Here is an 18,329-nt window from a genome sequence, read left to right on the forward strand (position 1 = left end):
TTATTCTTTAATCCATTCAACATTTTCCTAAGTACCTACTATGTGCCTGACACAGTCTGCTTAATAAGAAACAGATGAATATGGTATAGTTTCTGAAGTTCAGAAGTACACAATTGTGGGGAGGCCAATGTGTGGGCAATAATTTCAACCTTATGATAAATGACAGGACAGAGGCACCATAGAAGTCTAAAGATGTCCCTTCACCTGACCCACAAGCTGAGAGGCACTTTGGGGACAGTGACCCTTTTATAAGGCAGCAAAAGGTCATCAATCTATCATGTTGGGTGAGTTACTAGGCTTTTACACAACTGAAAGAACCAACAACACATCTCAAGCCACTGCATGAGTAACCACAGTTTTGGAAAGTCACATGAATTTTCCCACAAATTCACATATTATATGTAGTTGTGATCTGGTAAAACTAGTAAATATGATAAAACTAGTACCCAGGGTAGAATTTTAAGTAAGAAAATATGTTTCTCAAGCAGGGCACATAGATATGTAAAGTACTACAAAGCTCCCTTAGGACTCCTGAATGCCCAGTGTGGTACTCCATAGAAATCTCCATCAGCCAGTGAGATGATGTCAATAAAGGATGGTAATTGGTCCCTAAAGGATTGCCTTGGGATGTGTACAGAACAAATGCTCAAGAGTGGCAATAAAGAAGCAAGGGAGGATATAATTATTCATATAGATCAAACGATGTGGATACTTTGGACCTGTACAATGGGTTCAGATAATTAAAATGTTACATATGGATATTCTGAGAGGGTAACATTTCTGTATTCCTCAAGAGACTTTAAGAAATCTATTTATGTCCCCTACATGATACTCTGTTCTCTTGTATCAGTGACTAGTAGCCAGCGTGAATGCTGAACCAAAACATTTATTTCAGACACTAACAGTCTTGTCCCTCAACAGCACATATGACTGACGATAGACTCACTTGGACAAGTAGATGGACAGTCCATTTAGAAGAAGGAACAGAATGTGTCAGCAAAGAATTCTCTTGGCTTGGTGTAGTGTGCAGCCTTTATTAATATATCAATTTTACTTAGGCCTTCCTTTAACAAAACAAGAACCATAGCTTTCTTCTCTAGGTAGTCATTCTTTAGTATTCACCCTATCCAAGTTCGCCATCTACAGGTCATAAAGTTCGCAACTGCTTTTAAGGTCAGAAGATTGCATGTGAGAATTCACACGTGCCTCCTATTTAGGGACTTTCTTCTTCTCCTCCCTCTTCCTTTTTTTTTAAGGAAGTTTATACTTCTAACTGTTGATTGATACCACAATCAAGGGTTGTTTACTGTACACCTACCATCTTGTTAAGATGTTTACCTGTCTCTTTTCCATTTCTCTATCATGTAGAGATTTATAAAAGCAATAGCGAAGAGCTATTAATCATATGTTTTAGTGCCGTGTTTCTTCAGCTTCAAAAATATTAATCTCGGGGCACCTGGGTGGCTCAGTGGGTTAAAGCCTCTGCCTTCAGCTCAGGTCATGATCCCAGGGTCCTGGGATCGAGCCCCACGTCGGGCTCTCTGCTCCGCGGGGAACCTGCTTTCTCCCCTCTCTCTACCTGCCTCTCTGCCTACTTGTGATTTCTCTCTCTCTCTGTCAAATAAATAAAATCTTTAAAAAAAAATATTAATCTCCCTTTTGTTCAACAAAAAAGCAACACACTCTTCACTAATGCTTGAATTACTAAGCAATAACAATCCTAATCATCCCTACCGTGTACTGAGCACTTAGCTTGGTACCATTGGCCAAGAAACTTACAGGCATTATCTAACTTAATATTTATAGCAAATATATGAATTACTATTCTCATCTTGTACATGGGAAATCTGAAGTTATAAGCATTTGGACAGCTTAACCCAGGGCATAAAGCTAAGCTAGTAAGTTGGATAAATGTTTCTGGAGATCTGTCTCACTTCCAATGTTCTTGGCAAACCCACCAAACTACCTCCAAGTATTTTTTTAAAAGATTTCATTTATTTATCTGACAGAGAGAGAGAGAGAGAGAGCACACACCAGCAGGAGGAAGGGCGGAGGGAGAGGGAGGCGCAGACTCCCCACTGAGCAAGGAGCCAGATGCTGGCCTCCATCCCAGGACACCGGAATCATGATCTGAGCCAAAAGCAGATGCTTAAACAACTGAGCCACCCAGGTGCCCCTGCCTCCAGGTATTTCATTTTTCTATTTTTCAAACTGAGAATGATTGCCTGTGGCTTTTTTCAACTACCTCCCTCCCATTTTAGAGGTTTATATGTGCCCTCCCAAATAGGCATTTTCTCCCTGCTACTTCACTGAGTGGGAAAGAATAACTTTTCTTCTCCACGTGCTACACAATAATTGAGAGTACAACCAGAAACTGTAAAGAAGTCTCCTGCATCACCAAGTTTACTCCAACAGAATTCCAGAAGTTGAGGTGAAGCTGTGACCTGCTACTTCTTCTCCCAGAACTTAGGTTGGCAGGTGTCTCCAGGTCATGCCTAATCTTCCCTGTGGACCTTAAATAAAGTCACATTCAATCAATAATGCTTAAGGCCTGGCTCTTTTTACAAAAGGGTCTTCAAGTTGAAGTTTCTGGAGTTTTTCTTCAGAGGTTACTTTTTTTTTTTTTTTAAGTTTTAAAAAAATCTTTTTTAGTAACCTCTATAGCCAACATGGGACTCAAACCCATGATCCCAAGATTAGGAGACACAGGCCTCTCTGAATGACCCAGCCAGGTGCCCTGAGAAGTTGCCTTTTTAAGAAAGATTGTCAAGCTCTATTTTTGGAGGTAATCCTTTATTTTCAGGTGAATTTGAGTTTCTATTCTTTTCTTTGTCCCCAAAATGTGAGGTACACTTAAGCAAAGCAGAGGCACGATTACTTCTGGAATTTAGTGATTTCTGGACAAGTCATCAAGATTTCTGATGTGCATGGGCGAACCACAGCTCCCTGGGGATGAAAAGACTTTAAAGTCTAATGATTGGGAATCTTATATTCAGAGATTCTTAGGTTTAATTTAGCTGCAAGGAATATAACATGCCCAAACTAACTTTAGCAGAAAGGGGAATTTATTGGATAGACACAGGGATCTCTCGTGGACATAAGGACAGGAAATGCAGACAGTCCTCTTGAGGGATTATAGTCAGGTATGGAAAACTGTTGGGAGCAAAAGTAATCTCCCTCTCTCTCTCTCTCTATCTCTCCTCCAGAGTCTGTTTTATTCATTCCAGCAAGACTTATTGGGAGCCTACTATGTATCAGGTACCACACCAGGTTGTAAGAGTATAGAAGCAAACAGAACATACAAGGTCTGTTCTATTCTTCTCTATAGATCATCCTTATTTGATCCACTTACCATGGCTTTACATGACCTCCTGATTGAAATCCTCAACAGAAACTAACTAGATCTCAGCATCCTTAGATCAAAGACAAACTTTTAGTACAACGCAACCTAGTGAATGGGAGAAGATATTTGCAAATGATATATCTAATAAGGGGTAAATATCCAAAATATATAAAGAACTTATACAACTCAATACCAAAAAAACACAAACAATTCAGTTAAAAAATGGGAAGAGATCCTAAATAGACATTTTTCCAAAGAAGACATCCAGATGGCCAAGACACACGAAAAGATGCTCAGCATCATTAATCATCAGGAAAATGCAAATCAAACCACAATGAGATACCACCTCATACCAGTCAGAATGGCTAGGATCAAAAAGACAAGAAATAACAAGTATTGATGAAGATGTGGAGAAAAGGGATGCTTTTTCGGTGGGAATATAAATCGGTGCTACTACTGTGGAAAACATATGGCGGTTTTTTAAAAATTAAAAATTGAGGGGCACCTGGGTGGCTCAGTGGGTTAAGCCTCTGCCTTCGGCTCAGGTCATGGTCTCAGGGTCCTGGGATCAAGCCCCACATCAGGCTCTCTGCTCGGCTGGGAGCCTGCTTCCCCCACTCTCTCTGCCTGCTTACGATTTTCTCTGTCAAATAAACAAAATCTTAAAAAAAACCCTGAAATACCATATGATCTAATAATTCACTACTGGGCATTTACCCAAAGAAAATGAAAACACTAATGCATAAAGATATATGTACTCCTATGTCTACTGGCAGTGGTATTTACAATAGCCAAGATATGGAAGCAACCCAAGTGTCCACTGATAGATGAATGGATAAAGAAGTTGTGGTATATGTAACAGAATATTACTCAGCCATAAAAAAGAATGAGATCTTGCCATTTGCAACAAAAGATGGACCGGGTAGGTATTATGCTAAGTGAAGAAGTCAGATAGAAAAAGACAAATGCCCAATGATTTCACTTATATGTGCAATCCAGAAAAAAAAAAAAAAAAACAAATGAAAAAACAAATAAAATCAAACTCTTAAATACAGAGGAAAAAGTGGTGGTTGCCAGAGGGCAAGTGGGTGGGTGGGGGGAAGGGCAAAATAGATAAAGGGAATTAATAGATAAACTTCCAACTATAAAATAAATGAGTCATAGAGATGAAAAGTACAGTATAGGGAATCCAGTCAATAATATTGTAATCACTCGGTATGGTGACAGATGGTAGCTACACATACTATGACAAGCACTAAGGAATATGTAGAATTGTTGAATCAATACCTTGTACACCTGAAACTAATAGAATGCTGTATGTTAATTATTCTTCAATTAAAAAAAGAATCATGGGATTTTAAGATATTTCATTTGTTTCTCTGCAACTTTCGAAGTAAGTATTTAATTCTGATCAAATTCATTAGCGTAATCTACGTTGATTTGTAGTTCAATTCACCATTTTAAGAAATGTGTGCTAGCATTTCCTAAATGAGCATAGTATCTAAACTTTTAATGAAGTTTAGTGTGTGGCAAGACACTGCAGATACAAAGGACTGTAGTTACCGTAATACTAATAGCAAGCTACAGGCATTGTCTTAGGCTGTTGGGACTTAATCTGATTGCTTTGTTCAGGAGTCCTTCCCACTTCCCATGATGTAAAGTTTTTAGAAATTTTTTTGTTATAAAGTCATGTGGTCTTAGTTCTCATTCCTCTTTCTGACTTTTCCTCCTAATCAGATCTGAAATCTAGAACTGTTCCCTTAGGGATTCACTCTTTCTGACTTTTTAAATTCCTCAGTGGTTTCACTTCTTCTTACTAATTAATTAACTTGATTCAACAAATATTTGTTAAGTCCCTCTGATGCACTAAGATAACCAAAAGTCTTATTCTCACAGAATGCCTTTGGGAGAGGCATTCCACCATGGTCTGTGGGCATCACTACAAGTTCTTGCTGAGTGTGTCAAGAATACCCACCAAATTCCTCCTCTCGTGGGCAATTAATCAGGGTTTGTATTTGTAGCAACCTTGAGGGATGAGATAATGTCTTCCTCTGGAACAAAAACAGGTTTGTTATAAAAGCAGTAGCTTCCTCAAGATCCATGTTCATTGGCTGCTACACAAACCTACCCACATTCACCTGGACTGCTCAGTGTCACTCCTTGGAGACTTGGAGGACATGAGAAACTGATGTCTATGTGATGCTCATGCTTCTTGCTGTGCTCTGGAATAATAACATCCTCTGTCTTTGACCCAAGAGTCTCATGTCTTTTGTCAGTATCCATGAAACAGTGGCAGGTCAATTTATTAACTTCAAAGACAGTTAAATAAAATCCCAGAGCTTGAAACTTAATCTTAATTTCCAGGAATTTCTTCACTCCTAAAAAAAACTCCCTTACAAAGTGAAATTTTATGTAATGCTCTAAAAATCTGCCTTAACTGAAGTAGGACAGAGACAAGAATGTCAACCATATTTGATGTAAATTTCCTTTTTTAAACTTCCTATAGTCTCCCAAATGTGTAGCCTGCATATTAAAAATATCATGTTCTTCACAATTCTTAAAAAAAATTAAGGTTTGTGGGGTACCTGGGTGGCTCAGTCACTTAAGCATCTGCCTTCAGCTCAGGTCATGATCTTGGGGTCCTGAGATCAAGCCTCATGTCAAGTGCCCTGCTCAGAGGAGGACCTGGTTCTCCCTCTCCCTCTGCCTGTCGTTCTGCCTACTTGTGTTCTCTATATCTCTGTCAAATAAATAAATAAAATCTTGGAAAAAATTAAGGTTTGTGAAACTTTCCTTCCAACAATGCAGATTAACCGAAATTTCTAGGGCTTCTCCTATGTGTCAGGTCCTACAGGGGGATATAAAGATGAATAAGACACAGTTTCAACAGCTTCAGGCCTCAGGGCTTAATAGAGATGACAAACACAAATGTGTATCTCAAATATAAGAGTGACGGGGATCAGGTATAGTTGACTTCCAAGCAAAGAATGGATGAAAAATGGGGACGGGGAGAGTCAGTTAAGCTAGTGTTTTGTTTGTTTTAAAAGATTTTATTTATTGATTTGACAGACAGAGATCACAAGTAGGCAGAGAGGCAGAGAGAGAGGGGGAAGCAGGTTCCCTGCTGAGCAGAGAGCCCGATGTGGGGCTCAATCCCAGGACCCTGGGATCATGACCTGAGCTGAAGGCAGAGACTTAACCCACTGAACCACCCAGGCGCCCCTAAGCTAGTGTTTGTTAAGAAGGCGAAATAGGAACTAAACTGAAGAATGGATAGGACTCTAACAAATGGAGAAAATGGGAGAGGCAGGGTCTGGGGAAAAGGAGAGTGGTACAAAGAGATGCATTTCAGATGGATGGGGCGGAGTGGGGAGCAAAGAGCAAGAGGAAGGGCCTCACAGATCATGATCAGAATCAGCTGATAGGTAGTCTAGGGTGCATGGAACACTACTGAGAGATGATGAGTTCAGATCAGTCTGTTTGATGTAGCCATGAATCCTGTAGAGAAATGAAGCTCTCTGTAAGAGGTGGGAAATGTGAGTCAAACTAAGGAGAAAGATTAGGACTGAAGAGGAATTTGGGGTGCATCCACAAGGGAAGGGTTTGGCAATTATAGAAGTCATTACACTAGATTAAAAGAAGCAAAGGTAGAATCTGAAGAAGACGAGGCCTTTTAGAGAATGCCTCTACCCGGGAGCCAGATAGTGATATAATGGCCTCCAAAGAAACAGCTAGAAATGTGAGAACAAAGAACAGTGGAGACATGACAATGGGCAACAAGTTCCACAGGAAGACCCAGAGTAGCCACTAAGAAGAGGTGACTAGATCAAGTGATGGGAAAGTTCTCATTGATCACATAAATACACATTTCAGAAGAGGGAAGACCAGGAGAAATGGATGCTCAAGTGTTAAACAAGGAAGTGAAAGGGATAAATACAGGCTCCTACTTTGAGAAGCACTGCTGTTAAGGGAAGGAGAAAGATGGAATACGGTCTCAGGAGAAATGAATATTTCATAAGAATCATTAGATTTGAACATGTGTGTAGGCCAAGAAGATGCCAGAAGGCAAAATAAAAAAAAAAAAAAAAAAAAAAAGGAGAGAGAAAAGGGAAGAAAGAAAGAAAGAAAGCGGAACAGAGAGAGAAAGAAAAGAAAAAAAGATGAAAGAGGGAATATGAATGAGAAAAATCACAAGACAAGTTAAAAAGGGGTTGGTTTAAGAGGTCAGAAGGAGATGGCTTAGGAGATCACAAGACAAGTTAGAAAAGGGTTGGTTTAAGAGGTCAGAGGGAGAACATTGTCTCTGTGAGGCAGAAGGGAAGAAGAAAATTTGAGAGTTAAACATAGATAACCCAATATCCTAAGTCAAACAGATGGAGATCTGTGAGGTAGGGCGGGAGGAGGGAGTTTAGCTTGAAAAGGGGAATCCTGGATTGAAACAGGGACTGTACAGAATTAGAAAGACAATCAATTAAGGATGAATAAAAGAATCAGTGAGGGCCCAGCCATGGTTCATCAGTAATGGATCCAGTCAGAGTCAGCTGAGGGGGCTGGCTGTCTCAGTCAACCCACATCTGGAAAGGGTATACAGTGGAGGGAAGGAACATTAAAAAAGTCGAAAGTGCGTTTAAAAATATAGATAACCTTTTGAGCCAATGGATCCCTGCTCAGAGAAAGGCTGGAAGGCCTGCAAGTGGGCTCATAGCCTGGGAAAACTGGAAATCTGGGATGTCAGAGATGCCAATGAAGATAAATGAAAAAGAGGAGGAAGAGGATTCTATTTGAATAAATGTTCTCCAGGTTTGGGACCTAGGATTTAGAGCGGATCAAGTGAGGACAGATTATCAGTTGCAGCTGGAGCCAGCCTGATGATTGACATGGTGTTTAATCAAATTCAGGCCACCACAGAAGGCTCACAGCATTTTATGACACTTAATTGACAGTTTTTTTATTGCCGTATATCAACTACCCAAAAACTCTTACGCAATGATATTTTTATCAATATGTAAATTCCTCCTTACCCCCTTTATTTATTGTTAAGGGAAATACATAATAAAAATTGGTATTAAGAACTTCAAGTGAGTTGTTCTTAAGTCCTATTTTAAATTTTATTTAATTTCCAATTTTGAGAATGAAAGTAAACTAGTTTACTTGGGACCCTGTGGTAGACTGGTTTTCATTTTTTTCTCAGTTGTAAAACTAGGAATTAATTGTGGTTTTGCTTAATGTTTTTCTTCCCCACTATAATACATGCTGCAATAGGGCAGGGCCTATTGTGTTTTATTCCCTTCTATAGCCTGGAGTAATTCCTGGCACATATGAGGTACTCAAAATATATTTGTTTTCAGTAATTGATTATAAGAGGAGCTATTTAGGGAGGAGTCAAGATGGCGGAGAAGTAGCAAGCTGAGACTGCTTCAGCTAGCCGGAGATCAGCTAGATAGCTTATCTAAAGATTGCAAACACCTGAAAATCCATCGGCAGATCGAAGAGAAGAAGAACAGCAATTCTGGAAACAGAAAAACAACCACTTTCTGAAAGGTAGGACCGGCGGAGAAGTGAATCCAAAGCGACGGGAAGATAGACCCCGGGGGGAGGGGCCGGCTCCCGGCAAGCAGCGGAGCAACCGTGCACAAAATCAGGACTTTTAAAAGTCTGTTCCGCTGAGGGACATCGCTCCAGAGGCTAAACCGGGGCGAAACCCACGCGGGGTCAGCGTGGCCTCAGGTCCCGCAGGGTCACAGAAGGATCGGGGGTGTCTGAGTGTCGCAGAGCTTGCGGGTATTGGAACGGGAAAGCCAGCTACAGAGACAGAGCCAACAGTAAGCTCGCAGCTCGGTGTTACCTTGAACCGGTCGCAGGCTCGGTGAGCTCGGAGCGCGGCCGGAGGTCAGGCAGACGGGAGTAACTGGGCGCTGTTCTCTGAGGGCGCACTGAGGAGTGGGGCCCTGGGCTCTCGGCTCCTCCGGGCCGGAGACCAGGAGGCCGCCATTTGTATTCCCGTCCTCTGGAACTCTACGGAAAGCACTCAGGGAACAAAAGCTCCTGAAAGCAAACCCGAGCGGATTACTCACCCCGGCCCCGGGTAAGGGCGGTGTAATTCCGCCTGGGGCAAAGACACTTGAGAATCACTACACCAGGCCCCTCCCCCAGAAGATCAACAAGAAATCCAGCCGAGACCAAGTTCACCTACCAAGGAGTGCGGTTTCAATACCAAGGAGAGCAGCAGAATTCCAGAGGAGGAGAAAGCCAAACACGGAACTCATGGCTTTTTTCCTGGGATTTTTTTTAGTCTTGCAGTTAATTTGATTTTTTCTTTTTCATTTTTTTTTTTTTTCTCGCCTTCGGGTAAAATTTTTTTTTTTTAACTGTTACCTTTTTCTTTTTTAACGATTTTTTACTAGTTTATCTAATATATATATTTTTTCTTTTTTACATTTTTCTTAGGTGTTTTCTTTTTTTAAAAATTCTTTTCTTTTCTTTCCTTTTTTTTTTTCTTTTCTTTTTGTTTTTTTTTCTTTCTTCCTTTTTGAACCTCTTTTTATCCCCTTTCTCCCCACTCACGATTTTGGATCTCTTCTAATTTGGTTAAAGCATATTTTCCTGGGGTTGTTGCCACCCTTTTAGTATTTTACTTGCCCCTTCATTTACTCTTATCTGGACAAAATGACAAGACATAAAAATTCAACACAAAAAAAAGAACAAGAGGCAGTACCGAAGGCTAGGGACCTAATCAATACAGACATCGGTAATATGTCAGATCTAGAGTTCAGAATGACAATTCTCAAGGTTCTAGCCGGGCTCGAAAAAGGCATGGAAGATATTAGAGAAACCCTCTCGAGAGATATAAAAGCCCTTTCTGGAGAAATAAAAGAACTAAAATCTAACCAAGGTGAAATCAAAAAAGCTATTAATGAGGTGCAATCAAAAATGGAGGCTCTAACTGCTAGGATAAATGAGGCAGAAGAAAGAATTAGTGATATAGAAGACCAAATGACAGAGAATAAAGAAGCTGAGCAAAAGAGGAACAAACAGCTACTGGACCACGAGGGGAGAATTCGAGAGATAAGTGACACCATAAGACGAAACAACATTAGAATAATTGGGATTCCAGAAGAAGAAGAAAGTGAGAGGGGAGCAGAAGGTATACTGGAGAGAATTATTGGGGAGAATTTCCCCAATATGGCAAAGGGAACGAGCATCAAAATTCAGGAGGTTCAGAGAACGCCCCTCAAAATCAATAAGAATAGGCCCACACCCCGTCACCTAATAGTAAAATTTACAAGTCTCAATGACAAAGAGAAAATCCTAAAAGCAGCCCGGGAAAAGAAGTCTGTAACATACAATGGTAAAAATATTAGATTGGCAGCTGACTTATCCACAGAGACCTGGCAGGCCAGAAAGAGCTGGCATGATATTTTCAGAGCACTAAATGAGAAAAACATGCAGCCAAGAATACTATATCCAGCTAGGCTATCATTGAAAATAGAAGGAGAGATTAAAAGCTTCCAGGACAAACAACAACTGAAAGAATTTGCAAATACCAAACCAGCTCTACAGGAAATATTGAAAGGGGTCCTCTAAGCAAAGAGAGAGCCTACAAGTGGTAGATCAGAAAGGAACAGAGACCATATACAGTAACAGTCACCTTACAGGCAATACAATGGCACTAAATTCATATCTCTCAATAGTTACCCTGAATGTTAATGGGCTAAATGCCCCTGTCAAAAGACACAGGGTATCAGAATGGATAAAAAAACAAAGCCCATCTATATGTTGCCTCCAAGAAACACATTTTAAGCTCGAAGACACCTCCAGATTTAAAGTGAGGGGGTGGAAAAGAATTTACCATGCTAATGGACATCAGAAGAAAGCAGGAGTGGCAATCCTTATATCAGATCAATTAGATTTTAAGCCAAAGACTATAATAAGAGATGAGGAAGGACACTATATCATACTCAAAGGGTCTGTCCAACAAGAAGATTTAACAATTTTAAATATCTATGCCCCCAATGTGGGAGCAGCCAACTATATAAACCAATTAATAACAAAATCAAAGAAACACATCAACAATAATACAATAATAGTAGGGGACTTTAACACTCCCCTCACTGAAATGGACAGGTCATCCAAGCAAAAGATCAGCAAGGAAATAAAGGCCTTAAACGACACACTGGACCAGATGGACATCACAGATATATTCAGAACATTTCATCCCAAAGCAACAGAATACACATTCTTCTCTAGTGCACATGGAACATTCTCCAGAATAGATCACATCCTCGGTCCTAAATCAGGACTCAACCGGTATCAAAAGATTGGGATCATTCCCTGCATATTTTCAGACCACAATGCTCTAAAGCTAGAACTCAACCACAAAAGGAAGTTTGGAAAGAACCCAAATACATGGAGACTAAACAGTATCCTTCTAAAGAATGAATGGGTCAACCAGGAAATTAAAGAAGAATTGAAAAAAATCATGGAAACAAATGATAATGAAAATACAACGGTTCAAAATCTGTGGGACACAACAAAGGCAGTCCTGAGAGGAAAATATATAGCAGTACAAGCCTTTCTCAAGAAACAAGAAAGGTCTCAGGTACACAACCTAACCCTACACCTAAAGGAGCTGGAGAAAGAACAAGAAAGAAACCCTAAGCCCAGCAGGAGAAGAGAAATCATAAAGATCAGAGCAGAAATCAATGAAATAGAAACCAAAAAAACAATAGAACAAATCAACGAAACTAGGAGCTGGTTCTTTGAAAGAATTAATAAAATTGATAAACCCCTGGCCCGACTTATCAAAAAGAAAAGAGAAAGGACCCAAATAAATAAAATCATGAATGAAAGAGGAGAGATCACAACTAACACCAAAGAAATACAAACTATTATAAGAACATACTATGAGCAACTCTACGGCAATAAATTTGACAATCTGGAAGAAATGGATGCATTCCTAGAAACATATAAACTACCACAACGGAGCCAGGAAGAAATAGAAAGCCTGAACAGACCCATAACCAGTAAGGAGATTGAAACAGTCATCAAAAATCTCCAAACAAACAAAAGCCCAGGGCCAGACGGCTTCCCGGGGGAATTCTACCAAACATTTAAAGAAGAACTAATTCCTATTCTCCTGAAACTGTTCCAAAAAATAGAAATGGAAGGAAAACTTCCAAACTCATTTTATGAGGCCAGCATCACCTTGATCCCAAAACCAGACAAGGATCCCACCAAAAAAGAGAGCTATAGACCGATATCCTTGATGAACACAGATGCGAAAATACTCAACAAAATACTAGCCAATAGGATTCAACAGTACATTAAAAGGATTATTCACCACGACCAAGTGGGATTTATTCCAGGGCTGCAAGGTTGGTTCAACATCCGCAAATCAGTCAATGTGATACAACACATCAATAAAAGAAAGAACAAGAACCATATGATACTCTCAATAGATGCTGAAAAAGCATTTGACAAAGTACAACATCCCTTCCTGATCAAAACTCTTCAAAGTGTAGGGATAGAGGGCGCATACCTCAATATCATCAAAGCCATCTATGAAAAACCCACCGCAAATATCATTCTCAATGGAGAAAAACTGAAAGCTTTTCCGCTAAGGTCAGGAACACGGCAGGGATGTCCATTATCACCACTGCTATTCAACATCGTACTAGAGGTCCTAGCCTCAGCAATCAGACAACAAAAGGAAATTAAAGGCATCCAAATCGGCAAAGAAGAAGTCAAATTATCACTCTTCGCAGATGATATGATACTATATGTGGAAAACCCAAAAGACTCCACTCCAAAACTGCTAGAACTTATACAGGAATTCAGTAAAGTGTCAGGATATAAAATCAATGCACAGAAATCAGTTGCATTTCTCTACACCAACAGCAAGACAGAAGAAAGAGATATTAAGGAGTCAATCCCATTTACAATTGCATCCAAAACCATAAGATACCTAGGAATAAACCTAACCAAAGAGACACAGAATCTATACTCAGAAAACTATAAAGTACTCATGAAAGAAATTGAGGAAGACACAAAGAAATGGAAAAATGTGCCATGCTCCTGGATTGGAAGAATAAATATTGTGAAAATGTCTATGCTACCTAAAGCAATCTACACATTTAATGCAATTCCTATCAAAGTACCATCCATCTTTTTCAAAGAAATGGAACAAATAATGCTAAAATTTATATGGAACCAGAAAAGACCTCGAATAGCCAAAGGGATATTGAAAAAGAAAGCCAACGTTGGTGGCATCACAATTCCGGACTTCAGGCTCTATTACAAAGCTGTCATCATCAAGACAGCATGGTACTGGCACAAATACAGACACATAGATCAATGGAACAGAATAGAGAGCCCAGAAATAGACCCTCAAATCTATGGTCAACTAATCTTCGACAAAGCAGGAAAGAATGTCCAATGGAAAAAAGACAGCCTTTTCAATAAATGGTGCTGGGAAAATTGGACAGCCACATGCAGAAAAATGAAATTGGACCATTTCCTTACACCACACACAAAAATAGACTCAAAATGGATGAAGGATCTCAATGTACGAAAGGAATCCATCAAAATCCTAGAGGAGAACACGGGCAGCAACCTCTTCGACCTCTGCCGCAGCAACATCTTCCTAGGAACAACGCAAAAGGCAAGGGAAGCAAGGGAAAAAATGAACTACTGGGATTTCATCAAGATCAAAAGCTTTTGCACAGCAAAGGAAACAGTTAACAAAATCAAAAGACAACTGACAGAATGGGAGAAGATATTTGCAAACGACATATCAGATAAAGGACTAGTGTCCAGAATCTATAAAGAACTTAGCAAACTCAACACCCAAAGAACAAATAATCCAATCAAGAAATGGGCAGAGGACATGAACAGACATTTCTGCAAAGAAGACATCCAGATGGCGAACAGACACATGAAAAAGTGCTCCATATCACTCGGCATCAGGGAAATACAAATCAAAACCACAATGAGATATCACCTCACACCAGTCAGAATGGCTAAAATCAACAAGTCAGGAAATGACAGATGCTGGCGAGGATGCGGAGAAAGGGGAACCCTCCTACACTGTTGGTGGGAATGCAAGCTGGTGCAGCCACTCTGGAAAACAGCATGGAGGTTCCTCAAAATGTTGAAAATAGAACTGCCCTATGACCCAGCAATTGCACTATTGGGTATTTACCCTAAAGATACAAATGTAGTGATCCAAAGGAGCACATGCACCCGAATGTTTATAGCAGCAATGTCCACAATAGCCAAACTATGGAAAGAACCTAGATGTCCATCAACAGATGAATGGATCAAGAAGATGTGGTATATATACACAATGGAATACTATGCAGCCATCAAAAGAAATGAAATCTTGCCATTTGCAACAACATGGATGGAACTAGAGCGTATCATGCTTAGCGAAATAAGTCAAGCAGAGAAAGACAACTATCATATGATCTCCCTGATATGAGGAAGTGGTGATGCAACATGGAGGCTTAAGTGGGTAGAAGAAGAATAAATGAAACAAGATGGGATTGGGAGGGAGACAAACCATAAGTGACTCTTAATCTCACAAAACAAACTGAGGGTTGCCGAGGGGAGGGGGTTTGGGAGAAGGGGTTGGGATTATGGACATTGGGGAGGGCATGTGATTTGGTGAGTGCTGTGAAGTGTGTAAACCTGGTGATTCACAGACCTGTACCCCTGGGGATAAAAATATATGTTTATAAAAAATAAAAAAATTATAAAAAAAAAAAAAAGAGGAGCTATTTACTGAATCTCTTAGTTGCTTAATCCTATGCCTTGCTTACCATATATTTGATAAATTGGAAATATTCTTTTTTATTTTAGGAGTATCTGCAATGTTCAATAAGATTCCTTTTATTGTCTTTGTAAATTATTAAATTCTCTGCCTATACTCTTGAACAAGAAATAACATGTTTACTTTTAATCCATCCTCTAATCTTTTCCCTTCTGATGTAAAATTTCCAGAATATGTCTCAGCGTTGTCATCAATCTTAACAGAAATTTCCACAAAACTATTACTCTGTTGCATTATAAGGACATCATCTGATGTTCTGAAAATTCTTTTTTTTTTTTTTAAAGATTTTATTTATTTATTTGACAGAGAGAAATTACAAGTAAGCAGAGAGGCAGGCAGAGAGAGGAGGAAGCAGGCTCCCTGCTGAGCAGAGAGCCCGATGCGGGACTCGATCCCAGGACCCTGAGATCATGACCTGAGCCGAAGGCAGCGGCTTAACCCACTGAGCCACCCAGGCGCCCTGATGTTCTGAAAATTCTGTGACAATATTTATGTCATAGTCTCTGGCTCAGAAAATGAATCAGTTAATTAAGATGTCAGCCCAAACGGATGTTTAGGTCATTTACAGGATGGGCATAACACCTCTGCAATTTAAGGGCCTGTTCGTTCTTTGTAGTGCCTCACTGCCGCCCTCTTCTGGTCACACATAACAGCGCAAGAGATTCCACTTTTAACAGGATGTATATCTTTGCTTATTAATGAAAACAAATGTGTCTCTACAAAACGAAAAAGAACCAAATAAATTACAAGACTCAGTAATGACCAAGAAAATGGAAAACTTTTGTGAAACATTAAAATAGTGTTGCACATTACTTACCTGACCATTTCTGACCTTTTCTGAACCGTATTTCAGAAAAAAGTCCATTAATCTTTTGAATTTTATTATAGAAAAAGATTGTCTAATCCATTTTCTCAAAATTTATGTTTTAATATAACAGCGATAAAAATTTCAGTTATATTATCCATGTAGGAAGAGTTTGCTAACAGAATTAACAGTGTAAACAGCGTTGCAGGCTATGTGTAAACTGCTTGGGAGAAAAAAACAAATATTAAACTATTAGTGTTTTAGAATGACTTAATATTTAAAATGAGTTCTGATAATTATCAGTACAATCTCTTACAAAGAGAATTCATTACTTATTTATAAAATGCTGAATGAGTCCTTCACTTGTAAACAATGCAGTGGTTCTGAACATATATATGAACTGAAGCTTTTGTATATGCTGTTCTCTTGATTCTCGCTATACATCCTACAGTCCATGAATTCTGCCTTCTTCTTATAAATATGGTCTCTACTCTCCTAGTCTCTTCTGTTGTTATCTGGACGGGGTCCTCTCCATCTCTAGTTGGCACCGTTAGCCTCCAGACGGGTTGTCCTGCCACCTGTCTCTTCCCACGTTTCTACACTCTGTACTTCACATGCTGCCAGATAGCTTTTTAAAATCATAATTAACCTTGTCACTCCCCCGCTTAAAAATGTCTGCTGACTTGCTGTTGCCTATCAAATCAAGTGCAAGCATCTGAACTTGGCATGGAGCATCCAGTCTGCCGTGCCCAGCACGGCTGCAACACAGCATAGCTTCTGGCCTGAGTACCCCGGAAGCGTGGCCCCCAGCACTCTGCATTTGACTCTGTAGCAGAACTGTTCACAAGGCTCTGTCATTTGTCAGTTACCTACTCGTCTCCCAAGAGACTGACTTCTGAGGGTGGTCAGTGTCACACTCATTCTCTTTCAAGTCTTTGGAGCACAGCGGGAGCTACCCGTGGGACTAGCACACAGTAGCAGCTCAGTGCAGGTTTGTGAATGGATGGATCAGTGAATGCTGCTCTCCCCATCGTAGCTCATGAAACTCTCAGTTCTGAAGTCTTAAATTATAATGCTATTTCTCTAAAGCCCTTGTTACCCCCTTCCAGCACAACTAATAGCTATAACGGCGTTCTGTTCACGTTACATTTTGCTGTATGTATTTTCTCCTGTTCAAGGTCGTAAGTGCCAAAAGGCAACTAGGGAGAGGGAAAAGGGCATGAGCTTTGGAAGCAGTTAGCCCTGAGCTGTGTCCCAGCCCTGCCACTTACTCTGTGTCACCTCCGACGGGTGGCTTCGGCTGAAATGAACATTATTTTCCCCATCTCTAAATGGGATTAACACCACTTCCCAATTAGATTAAAGCAAACACTAAAACAGAAAGTGAAAACTCATGACACATACTAGATTTTCACAAAATTTTAGTATTTGTTCCCTTCCGCTGAGGGTGAAGATCATACCGAATTTATGTCTAGGTTTCCAGGGCTTGAAAAACTATAAAGACTCAGTAAAGTTTGCTAAGTAAATAAATGAATCCCAGAATTGTAGTTGGTCAAAAATAATATAAGAATTACAATGTTGAATCAAATTTTTCCCACTTCTATGTTTATAGTATCTAATGCATATACAAGTCACATAATTTGAGGTATAAATTTTTCTAATCTTTCAGTTATACTTCCATTTGTACATTTTCCTTTATGTAATCATTGTAAAGTATGTTTACAAAGTATTTAAATTAAAAGAAGTTATGGTTATTTTTATTTTTATTTTTTTTCAAGAAGGGGGAGGGGCAGAGGGAGAAGGAGAAAGAGAATCTTAAGCAGACGCCACACCCTTTGCAGGCCCAGATGCTAGCCTTGATCTCACAGCCCTGAGATCGAGACCTGATCTGGAATCAAGAGTCGATCACTTAACTAAGCCATTTAGGTGCCCTAAGAAGTAATGTTTATTGTTAATAATAACATAAATATAATGTGAAGGAAGAAAAGCAGAATATAACATTGTCTACACAGTGTGATAGCTGTTATGTTTTTTAAAAAGTCAATGAAGATCAATGAAGTTTTTTCCAGAAATAGAAAAAAAATCCATCCTAAAATTCATATAAAATCTCAAAAAATGCTGAATAGCCAAATAGCCAAAACAATGTTGAAAAAGAAGAACAATGTTGGAGATGTCTCACTTCCTAATTCTAAAACTTTCTACAAAGCTACACTTATCAAAACAGTGTGGTACTGGCATAAAGACAGATACCCAGACCAATGAAATAGCAGAGATAGCCCAGAAATAAACCTTCATTATATGGTCAAATGATTTGAAAAGGATGTCAAGACCATTCAATGGGGGAAAGAACA

At 39.6% G+C, this 18,329-nt stretch overlaps 1 protein-coding gene across 5 annotated transcripts in view; it reads right to left on the reverse strand.

Annotated features, from left to right (window-relative positions):
- The window catches only part of ALPK1 (alpha kinase 1), a 123,046-nt gene that overhangs the window by 92,483 nt on the left and 12,234 nt on the right, over positions 1 to 18,329 (reverse strand). The window lies entirely within an intron of this gene.

This window comes from Mustela lutreola, chromosome 1, assembly GCF_030435805.1.
Source record: "Mustela lutreola isolate mMusLut2 chromosome 1, mMusLut2.pri, whole genome shotgun sequence".
Taxonomy (NCBI): Eukaryota; Metazoa; Chordata; class Mammalia; order Carnivora; family Mustelidae; genus Mustela; species Mustela lutreola.